The sequence below is a fragment of the Alexandromys fortis genome, unplaced genomic scaffold (genome assembly GCF_014885135.2).
Source record: "Alexandromys fortis isolate MF-2015 unplaced genomic scaffold, M_Fortis_MF-2015_v1.1 scaffold_40, whole genome shotgun sequence".
NCBI lineage: Eukaryota > Metazoa > Chordata > Mammalia > Rodentia > Cricetidae > Alexandromys > Alexandromys fortis.
In genome coordinates, this window is record NW_026067966.1 from 6,595,058 (window position 1) to 6,607,232 (window position 12,175).

Consider the following 12,175-nt stretch of genomic DNA (forward strand, 5'->3'; position numbering starts at 1 on the left):
TTATATGTGACCTGAGAAGAGTCATTCTAGGGAAAGGTGACAGGTAAAGTGAAGCATGCCAGAATCTGTGCACAGGAAGACCTCTATGCTCATCATGTCTCCATTTGTGAAGAGTATAACCCAGGATAAATCAACACAATGCCCTTATCTGTGGAGTAGATCCAAGAAACCAAATGAAAGAAAACTTGAAAAGAATCTTCCTAAAGGGTGAGGATAAGAACAATTTGCAAACAAAACACCTCCACTTAGGCTTATTAGTGCAAAGGGTGACTCCCCCACATGCACACATCATTACAGACTTAGGGAACACTGCATTAATAAACCACCCTGATATGGCAATGTTTTCCAAGCACTGATGCATTCCTTTACTTTGTCCCTCTGCTGTCCCAATACAAAAGTCTCGAGGTGACAGAAACAAGAGAAGAGAGAACACTGTAAGATAATCTTGAGACAGATGTCACCTTTCCAATAGTTCTCTCAGAACTAAAGGCATGGACCTACCAGACTGTATGATGACTGGAAAACAAGACAAAAATGTGCGCAGTACCATTGCCTTACTCCCTTATAAGAATATTGCTATTTCCCAGATCTGAAAAGTGAGATAACACAGAGAATATTGAAGGCAGTGAGACAAAACTTCTGCTTCCTTAGATTCAGTTACATTCACTGCATTTCCCTTGCATTGGGAATAAGTGACATACCTCAAAGTTAATAAAGGAGCTAAAAAGCTATCTGACACCTGAAATAAGAAATGTTTCTCTCCATAGACTTTAAGATAGGACAGAAAAGAAAGGACAGGAATGAGGTTCCATGGGGTGTATACCATAACACTGTGCATTGCACATTGCTTCTGTGACTGATCTTACACAAGGAATCTTACGGCCTTCCTTTGCACAGATAACCTTTCACCCATTTAGGAAGACAGAGTGACTGCAGGCCAAATATCATATTAGATATCCATTGTTCCTCCAAATAGGAAATAAAAGATAGATTAACCAACTCCCTCAAGGAGAAGGAAACAAAAATTAAATTGAAGTATAAAGCAAACAGACAGAAAACTAAGCTAGATTGTTTCAAACAAGTCAACAAGGTCATGTCTTAAAAGCGGTTTATTATTGCCATGGTTAAAGCCTGAGGGCTGCCAGGAAGAGAGTCAACTCTTCAAAATAATCCAGTCAGAAGGTCAAAGGAGTTAGAAGGCTTTACGTTCTTGTCACATTGAAGGATCATATTCATTATTGACTCTTCAGCAATGAAACTGCAATCCTACGTATGTGGGCATTGATTCTTATAGGTTCTGGATAGTTTTAGCTAATGATGTACAGACTGAGAGATCATCAGACCCTACTGAGAGAGCCTGTTAAATCTAGCAGTGAAAGCAAAAGTCACTGTACAGGGCCAGCAGAATAGATATCTGCAGGCACACAAGGAAAGCACTTGCTCAGAAGATCCTGTTTCATGTGACCTATTCAGGAAGAGGAGAGCCTTAATCCTTCCAATCACAGGACCATTATGAACAAGGTAGCAGTATGACGCCCCTGGGGGCTTGTGAGACACCCAGCATGGAAGAGGATTGGCTGCCAAGACTGAAGATCATGGGTTCCACTTGGTGGTAGAGAACATATCCTTCAAGATTTCCTCTGATCTCCTCCAGTGTGCTATGACATGTATGAGCCCACACATCATACAAACACACATACATACACACACATACATTCATATATACACACATGCACACACATTACACACATAGGCACACACCACAAATAAATAAATAAATAAATAAATAAATAAATAAATAAATAAATAAATGAATGGATGAATAAATGTAATTGTTTAAAAGTAGTGGTACCAAAGCACCACTGGATGCTTTTGTTTCTCTTTGGGAATCAAAAAGGTTACCTGCTCTATTGAGTCAAAGGAGTCTTGTTTACAAAATAGAGTTGACAAAATTAGTCTAATATTTAATGTGTTTCTGTGGTCCCCCTACCACCAACCATCTGAGGTGTTTGTGTGTGTGTGTGTGTGTGTGTGTGTGTGTGTGGCTTTGCCCTGAGTAACTACATTAAAGTAAATGCATAATAGTAAGAAAAATGTAAAATGTGTCTATTTGAGCTTCTCCAATATTAACCTTCAGATTATGAAACACTTCATAATTATCATTACATCAATGTGAATAATTTTGACTGCCTGTCTTAAAATAGAGAACATTGCTTTTTCTCAAAAAAAACCTTTATAATAGATATCAGAATCCTCAGGTCAGTATCCTCTACATTATTCCATAAAACAGATAGAAAACAAATTGCTCTTATTGTAAGTTATGGATGGAAAAGGTGATCCTAACACAGTGTAGAAAATGCTCTATCTCATTCTGGCACAACTATAACCATTAAAGGCTTAGAAAGCCATAAAGTGCAGTCAAGCCTCCAGGCTTTAACTGCTGCTATTGGATCTCTGTGTTTCAATTGTCTTCACAATAAAAGCTCTGAGTTTTGCTTTCTCATACCTGCCAGAAGAAAGAAAATCTGTTAAGATCAGGTAACTGCAGCCAGGAAAAGGGTCACTATATTGTGTTGGTTTTTATTGCTATGAAATTGTATGGCAGAACAACTTTGAGAAGCCATTCTTGCCTTGGCTCATGGTTTCAGAGGTTTTGATCATGTTTGGCTAGTGGGTCATTACATTGGTCCTCAGGCAAGGCCTCTTAAAGTTTCCACTTTCTTCTAATAACGCCATAAAACTCCAGAGCCCTCATGAGCCCATTTCTTCCCACGAACCCAGAAGCTGGCAAGGAGTCCTTTAACATATGAGTCTTCCGGGGCATTTCAGACTTCCACCATAACATAAATATCAATAACATTCCCAAGGGAAAGAATATGGCAAGTAAACCATGCCTTACTAACGTAAAATTGGTCTCTAGGTGTCGAACATCTAAATTCCTTTCCCCTCACTTCCACGTCCCTGGTTGTGTTTCTTGTCACCATCCTAAACTGAAAAGAAAAATATAAGTCATACCCGCAATACAAAATAAATTCACAAAAACATATTTCTTTCAAACTTCTGGATATTTGTATAACACATAAGGATCATGACAAACACAGAATACCACTTCAGAGAAGTGATGACCCCCTGAGCATCCTGTCCATCTTATTACTTTTCTTTCAGAGTCTACAAAACACATGCAATTCTGAGCATTAATGTTGGATATAACATAAAAATATGTAAAATTTTACATTTTTAATGCTCCTTCTATTTCTTCCCAGTTAGTAAATCAGAGTATATCAAAATGGACAGAAAATAGCACTTTGCTGAAACCTAGGAAACACACTATCTCCCAATGTAAGAACTCACTGATAAACTATCCCATAATACCCATAAGTTTACTTTTATTTCATTCTTCCCTGATATTGAAAAGGCTGGTTTGTTTGGAGTAAAAGAGCTGTCTATCAATAGAGAAATGGGTTGTATCGAATCATAACTGTGCTTATTCTTGCACAAAACATTGGGGCATCAGAAAAACCATTGCTTAAAGAAATTAATAGTTCGTAGAAACATTCTTAAGTTTGCTATGTAGCTCTGAATGGACACCGTATAAGCAGAGGGCCTGAAAAATACCAAGGAAAAGCAGTTACAATCTTGGTAATTGGTGTGATCTCACTTACTCTGTTAAACAATGCACAGGAGTGGCTGTCTGTTATACTTTGGCACCAAATCAGAAGGTGGTGCTTCTAACAGACACCTCAAGATTTCCATCTCAATATCAAATTATAGCATTGTACAGTCGGTCTCATTCTGTCATAAAAAGCTATAACCAGAGATATACAAGTTGTATCAAAATGTTGAGTGATAACACTTACGAAAGTCCTTGAACTTATAGATCTGGGCGTCATAAGCAGGCAAGAGATAGATCGCTTTATAAAGGAGGTGAAATTTGTACAAATGTTTTATACAAAGCACTGGTTATTCATGACTTCATCCAAGAATTTGGTGAATATGAATTAGCATAGATTTATTGTTCTTTTTAAAGTCAAACTCACTATTCATTTGCTTTAATTTTATAACTAAGTGAAAACTCTCTTAAACAATGCAACTTAGGAGGGAATCATGTGAGTTTCAAAAATATGTTTCTATTTTTGAACTGACAATATGTCCTATATTTATAGATTCTAAAAACTTCACATAGCATGATCTTTAAGTTCATTCTACAAGCCTTCCCTTTCCTCCAAGGTAATCCAAGGTAATTTATTTTATTTTATGGAGGCTGTTGTAAATGGAACTATTTCCCTAATTTCTTTGGGTGCACATTTGTCATTAGTGTACAAGAGGCTGCTGACTTATGTGTGTTAATTTTGTATCCTGCTACTTTTCTGAATATGCTTATGAGTTGTAGGAAATTTCTGATGAAGTCTTTGGGGTCTTTTATATATATACATATATATATATGTAATATCATTTGCATACAAGAATACTTTGACTTCTTCATTTCATATTTGTATCCTATTCTTTCTTTCATTTAATTCTATTGCAGTAAGACTCCCAGTATTATATCAAAGAAGAGATGGAAGAGTAGATAGTTGTATTTGTTCTTTATGTTAGTAGAATCCTCAGCCCTAAGCAAGACATTTACCTTATACATATTTCTCTCAGGGTTCAAGAATCACTGTAAAAGAGAATGTGGAGAGATTGTAATATCCAGGAGTCAGTGAATTGGAACCTGCCCAGCATTATGATAGCTGAGAGGAAGGGGATGAGACCAGAGAAAGATTTACCCAAATCTGAACTTGAAGACTCCTGTTTTAAGAAGAGATGACATAATATACAAATTTTACTTGCAAAAATCAAAGGTAAAAACTTATGGACATGGTCTTCATTATAACATAAAAGGAAATAAATCCAGAGACTCTTCAAAAATATGTGAAAAGACCACAGGCAAAGGAAAGCAAATTTGAAACGAAGACACGGGTAAAATATACATTAAATTTGAAATCATACAAGATAATCTTAGTACAGTACAGCTAAAACATATGTTAAATTCAAAATCATACAAGATATCTTATACCTCAATTTTCTTACCAATAGATAAGGGTTGAGTCACTAAACATGAGAGAACTCTGATATTACTTCCAAGAAGACAAAGAGAAATTGAATTTTAGTGGGTTAGATATTCTACCAAGAGTTGTCAATTAAATTGGGGGTACTTAAGTATAATTATGTAAGAAAAGAATCAGTATTTTCAGGGAAAGTGAACATATTTATAATAATAAGAGGTGTTGATATATTTTAAGCTATTGCTCCTAAGAGTCAGTCAAATATATAATTTTGCACCTGCCTTGTCCTACATTTTTATAACAGAATCAGAGGTTTTAAAATTCTTCAAACAATAACAAAACACAAAATAAAACATGACATTCAAAGCCCCTGTTTTGAATTAGAATTCAATGTATACTTTTTACCCAGTTGTAATTTTCTTGTCTATCATTCCCTAGATCCCAAATTAGACTTATTTGGCTTGATGCCAGAGAATGGGTCTCTAAATTATAATGACACTCAACTTTTATACAGAGTACTATTGAGAATAGGAACTGCAAAGCTGGGCAGAGCTTCAATGAGACAGGCACGAGATGTGGTTCCAATTCTGGCAGAGCAACTGCAAAACTGCACACTCAATATTCACTACCATTTAAAGGAATCAGATACACACGAACAGTCAGTGGGTGGAGGGAACAGGTGTGAGAGAAAGGGATTAAAATATTTGTTGGCATGAACAAAAAATGGTGTGCCTCTTATTGTCCAGTGAAATAAGTTCTCGTGAATTAAATCTTCAAACACTCTCCAGAAAGGAGCTGAAACAATTGACCTTATGAAAGTGAACATATTTTATCTAACTGTAGGTTATACTTACTCTATGAGCTTAGCAATAAAACCTCACAGAATGTTCCAAAATTATAAAACAGATGTCAAGAGGAAGTAACGCAATCTTAAAGGAATAACAATGATATAATTTTGAGTTATCAGTGGATATGGAAAGGGAATATTGGACACTGGCAGTTCATTTTTTTATAAAAGAAATTATTTGATATAATAAGTGTTTGCAAAAGACTTTGGGATAAATGGACTTCTAGGAAAATAAATGCTTAGAAAATACCCCTATGTTGGGGTCTGTGGACATACTGAGCATGAAAAATGTTAGCCGTGCCATCACAAGGGCCTGAGTTCAATTCCAGCACTCACATTAAAAAAGGCTGAATATAAGCTGGGCAATGGTGGTGTACACTTTTTATCCCAGCACTTGGAAAGCAGAGGCTGGCAGATCTTTGTGAGTTTGAGGCCAGCCTGGTCTGCAAGAGCTAGTTCCCAGAAAGGCCCCCAAGCTACAGAGAACCCCCACAAAACAAAGCAAATCAAATCAAAACAGAACAAAACAAAAAAGCTGGATATGCTGGCAAGTGTTCTAAGTCCTTGTACTACAAAGGGAGAGACAGTTAGGTACCTGTGATCATTGTCTGGCCAGCTTGAAGCAATAATCAAGGTCTTAGTCCCAGTGAGTCAAAATTCAAAAGAATAACAAAAGTGGATAATATCTGAGGAACATCCTTATGCTGACCTCTGGCCTACACACCCACCCCCTACACACATACTAAACACTACAACCATCACATAAACACTCACCCCTCACACACCCCATACACAACAACAACAGCAACATCAGGCATACTATTGATTAGTCTTTCTGGAATTAAGATGTTATTGGAGATGGAAATCATATCATTGCATTTCCATGTCACTCAGAAACAAATCAATGAATAACTCAGTTTGGAAGATGTCCACTGTTCCTTATGTGCACAACAAATTTATATAGGCATTTACCATAAAAATAATTACGGAAAAGAAAAGTGATATATCCCCATAGGGCCATCATCATGTACCTTGCTACCAACTAAAATAAATGGGTAAAGATGCTTCTGAGGATGTTCCATAGATGATTATACTGAAAAAAATGTTAGTATGGATATTTTAAGATTTAGATAGTGAAATCTTTTGATTTTATTTTTCTCTTCTTCCTTGACAGTCCTCTGTTCTGTATCTGTGTCCCAGCTGCCATGAGTGAACAGCTTGGTCTCATGTCCCTTCCACTATGATCTGCTTCACAGCAATGGAGCAAGCTGACCAACAACTAAAACCTGACCAGAAGAAATAATTCTTCCCTTTTGTTAGTTTAGGTCAAGCATTACTTCACACATGGAAACTAATCTGAACCTGTGTACCAGGGAAGTTGGGTAGTTGCTATGACAGCCTTATAATATGTTTCAAAAGTACACAGAACTTGTGTGTTGGAAGAATGTAGATGAGTTTGGAGTTATGGGCAAAGAATCCCCAGCATGATGTAGCAAAATTTAATAGGTGAAAGCCTAGAAGCCCAGAACACTGCTAGAAATATGAAGGGTATATTGGGTCTTCACAGTGGGGGCTCACTTGAAAATTGAGCTAGAAGTCATTTGCTACAGTTTGGAAAAAAAGTTTAGCTACATTTTGTCTTACTTTATTCCCATCCCCCTTTTTAAGCCTACATCCTAGTATTTTGAGTGAGAATGTTTATTCTTTTCCAGTATAATTTGTTTCTAACTTTTATGGAGCTCACCTAAAGGTTTACCTTGAATGTGAGTAGAGAACCCCAGAACTTGAATTTCCTGGTTCATAACTTAGCACTCTGTTGCTGTGAAAAAAACACCATGACCGCTGTAACTCTAACAAAGAACAGCATTTATCAGAGGTTGTCTTACAGTTTTAGAAATTTACTCCATTATCTACTTGGCAGGAAGCATGGATGCATGCTGGCAAACATGACCCTGGAGAAGGAGCTGAGTTCTCATCTGGATCTGCTAGCATCAAGACAGAGAAACAATAAGCATAGTGTGGGCTTTAGAAACCTCAAAGCCCATCTCAGGCAACACAGTTTTTCCAACAATGCCTCACCTCCTTTCAAATAGTGCCACTCACTGGTGACTAAGTGTTGCAGGAGCTTCTTCTGCTCCTTCAGCCAATAGCAGCTGAGATAACTGCCCACTGGGGTGTGGTCTCTCTCCCTTTAAAAAAGCAGCCACTTCCCTCTTCTCTCTCTCTTACTTCCTGCTCTGCTTCCTGTGACTAGACTCCCTTCCTGATTGCACAGAGGGCTGTTGTCTGGGACCGTGATCTTTAAGTTTTTTCCCCTTTAAGTAAATAACCATTCTATTATTCATAATTCCAAACTGGTTTGGGATTGTTTGTGACTTTCGCCTTCACCATCATCTGGTGCCCTATGTTGGGTGCCACTCTGTTGTAATAAGAGCAACGGGCTGCTTCCCACCACTGAGCTAGCTTTACCCAAAATAATTACATGAAAACTGTATTCTTTTAAACACTGCCTGGCCCATTAGTTTTAACTTCTTATTGGCTAGCTCTTACATATTGATCTAACCCATTTCTAATATTCTGTGTAGCACCACAAGCTGGCTTACCAGGAAAGATCTTAACCTGCGTCTGCCTAGAGTGGGAGAATCATGACGACTGCCTGACTCAGCTTCTTTCTCCCAGCATTCTGTTCTGTCTACTCCGCCTACCTAATTTTCTGTCCTATCAAAGGTCAAGCAGTTTCTTTATTAATTAACCAATGAAAGCAACAGATAGATACAAGACCCACATCCATCAACTAAGTATTCAAATAAATGGGCTTATGGAGGTCATTCTTATTTAATCCACCTCAATTGAATTTAAAGTCAGCTTCATCAGAAAAAACCCAAACCTGACACTGTTAATGAAGCCAAGAATATCAGACAAAATAAGTTATTGGCCCTAAGGAAAGACCTGTTACTATTGCTCTGCCTAAGAAACTTGGCAATAAAATTAATCTCAATGACATATCATGATAGGGATAAATTACCTCTTCACTCAGTCATGATCAGAGAAACTTTCTCTTGTTGGAGCTAGGAGCTAACACAGAGACCCATAAACAGAGAGGACCATAAGCAGACCATAAGCAGAGAGGAAAAGACCTTGGGCTACTCAGTCCTCAACGGGGTGTTTTCATTAAAACTCTTTTCCCAGGGTTCATGGAGGTATGTGGAAGACGGGGTAGAGGAAGATTCTAAAAGCTAGAGGTTGTAGACAACTTTAATGAAGTAGCAATTTCCAGACAAAAAAGGGCAGGTGCACATATGAACTAACAAAAGTGGTGACAACCTGTACAAGGTTTGTACATGCTGAAGCCAGCACAGAAAGAAATGAGGCTACAAAGTTTCATCTCTAGAAAAAAAACTGTTTGCAATTATTAGCTAATGAAAAAGGAAAGTTCAGTTATCTTCAGTGGGATGACTTTGGATATTTCCACCAAAGTCTATGGTATTTCCCATGCTCAGGAGTATTGAGTTTGTCAAAAGAAAAGAGAAAAAAAAATACACTTTTTTGGTGGGTTTTGTTGCTATCACTTTGGCTTTTATTTAAGAGAGAAAAAGAAAGAATATGAAATTGGATTGGTAGGGAGGGCTGAGATTTAGGAATAAATAGTTGGCAGAGGGGAAAGAATAAGATTAAAGTATATTGTGTGATGTTCTCAAAAGATAAATTAAAACATAAAAGTCAATAAAGTCTGCCATATCAAGTTAAGGCAAGACCAAACCCCTTCACCTTGTATTGAGGCTGAGCAAGGTATCCCTCCATAGGGAATGGGCTCCAAAAAAGTCAGTTCATACAGTAGAACTGGTCCAATTGTCGGTGGCCCCACAGAATGCCCAAGCCACAAAACTCTCACCCACATTCAGTGGGCCTAGTTTGGTCCCTTGAAAGTTCCCCAGCTGTCAGTCCAGAGCTAGTGAGCTCCCACTAGCTAGGGTTAGCTGTCTCTGTGGGTTTTTCCACCATGCTCTTGACTCCTTTGCTCAGGTAATCCCTCCTCCCTCTCTGCAATTGGACTCTGGGGGCTCAGAACATGCTTAGCTGTGGATCCCTGCATCTGGTTTCATCAATTGCTGGATGAAGGTTCTATGATGAATATTAAGGTGGTCATCAATCTCATTACAGGGAAAAGGGAGTTCAGGCACCATCTCCGCTATTATTTGGAGTCTTAGCTGGAGTCATCCTTGTGGATTCTTGATAATCTCACTAGCATTGGGAGTTTCTCCCCTAACACTATAATGGCTCCCTCTATCAAGATAGCTCTTTCCTTGCTTTCCCTCTTTGTCTCCTTGCAAGCACCCAATTTACTCAGGAGATCTTATCTATTTCCCCTTCCCAGGGCCATCCAAACTGTCTCTTTCAGGGTCCTCCTTGTTGCCCAACTTCTCAGGGTTTGTAGCTTGTCACCCTGCTATCCTTTTCTTTAGGGTTAATATCCATTTATGAGTGAGTATATGCTGTGTTTTTCTTTCTGGGTTTGGGTTACTTTATTCAAGATGGTTTTTCTAGTTCAGTTCATTTGCCTGAAAATTTCAAGATGTCAGGGTTGGATAAGGGGAAGGTTTGTGGGGAGCAGGAGGAATGGAAGGAGGGAGCACAATGGTTGATAAGTAAAATTTAAAAAAAAAGATGGTTGGGATAAAGGAAGAGTGGACACGGAAGCAGAGAAATATATATCCTAATTAAGGGAGCCATCTTAGGGTTGGCAAGAGACTGGACTCTAGAGGGGCTCGCAGGTGTCCAGAGAGACGTCCCCAGCTAGTTCCTTGAGCAACTGAGCAGAGGGAATCTGAAATGACCCTATCCTCTAGCCATACTGATGAATATCTTACATATCACCTTAGAACCTTTATCTGGAGATGGATCGAGATAGAGACAGAGACCCAAATTGGAGCACTGGACTAAGCTCTTAAGACCCAAATGAGGAGCAGAAGGAGAGAGAACATGAGCAAGGAAGTCAGGTCCATGAGGGGTGCACCCACCCGCTGTGACAGTGGATCTGATCTATTAGGAGCTCATCAAGGCCAGCGGGACTGGGACTGAATAAGCATGGGATGAAACTGGACTCTCTGAAAGTGGTGGACAATGAAGGCTGATGAGAAACCAAGGACAATGGCACTAGGTTTCAATCCTAATACATGAACTGTCTGTGTGGGAGCCTAGCCTGTTTGGATGCTCACCTTCCTGGTCTGATGTAGAGAGTCTGGATTATGTACATTGTGATTTCTTTAAAATTTTTGACTGTTAAGGAGCTAAGTACAGAGAGACATTTCCTTACATGGGCTGCCAAGCTAAACCAAAATGGATATAAGGGTATTATGATTTCAAAATTTGGGTCTAAGGATATGATGCTTTGGAGAGGGTCTTCTTTTGTTTTCACAGAGGATATGACCCTCTGGATTGCATCTATTCCGATTTGGTATGATAGACCACAACCTCCCGAAAAGTTGCTGTGAACACCCTCAAAAAATTTCTTCACTCAACTGCCAACTGAGTTGAACCTGGCACACAGGTTACTCCATGAAAGATATGATTAACAACACCCCCATTCAGCAGTAAGCAGTTTGGAGAAAAAAAACTGTGCCCATGTTCCCAAATATTGTTTATAAACGTTCTTTTACATTTAAAGGGGTATATGATATAGATATAAATAATTTGCATTGGTATGGATTTTAAGGTCAATTTTGTTATATGTATATGTATTTTTGATCTTGATTAAAATCTTGTGATTGTGTAGTTCATTTTAAAATGTAATGTATAATTAGGAAATATAGGTTATTAATGGATGATCATCGATAATAGTAAAGCTTATTGTCATATTAGTTAGATTTTCTAGATATATAGAGATATATTTCAGTTAGATAGACATTCTTCATATCTCTCAAAGACTGCAGAATATGGCATTTAAAATATTTTAATAACTTAGGGTTTTTTCATGACAATGAGACATGTCTGCTCCTGGCAGCACCAATCTACTTTGAGAGGAAAATGGGCATCGAAGAGGATCCTTATGGAGTTTGATAGCCATTTGTGCAAGAAACTGCTCTTGCCTGGACTGATGCATAAACTGGACACAAAGAACCCGCAGAGAGAGGACTGCTGAACTTGCCTAAAGGTGAGATGGTCTTTCGAGGTTTCTGACTCATGAAAGAGTCTGCAAGACATTCTACAGGACACAGCAGATAGTGACTGCCTTTAAAATTTCCTGCTTTGTGGAAATGTCTGGGAAACTATGGGCCTGTAG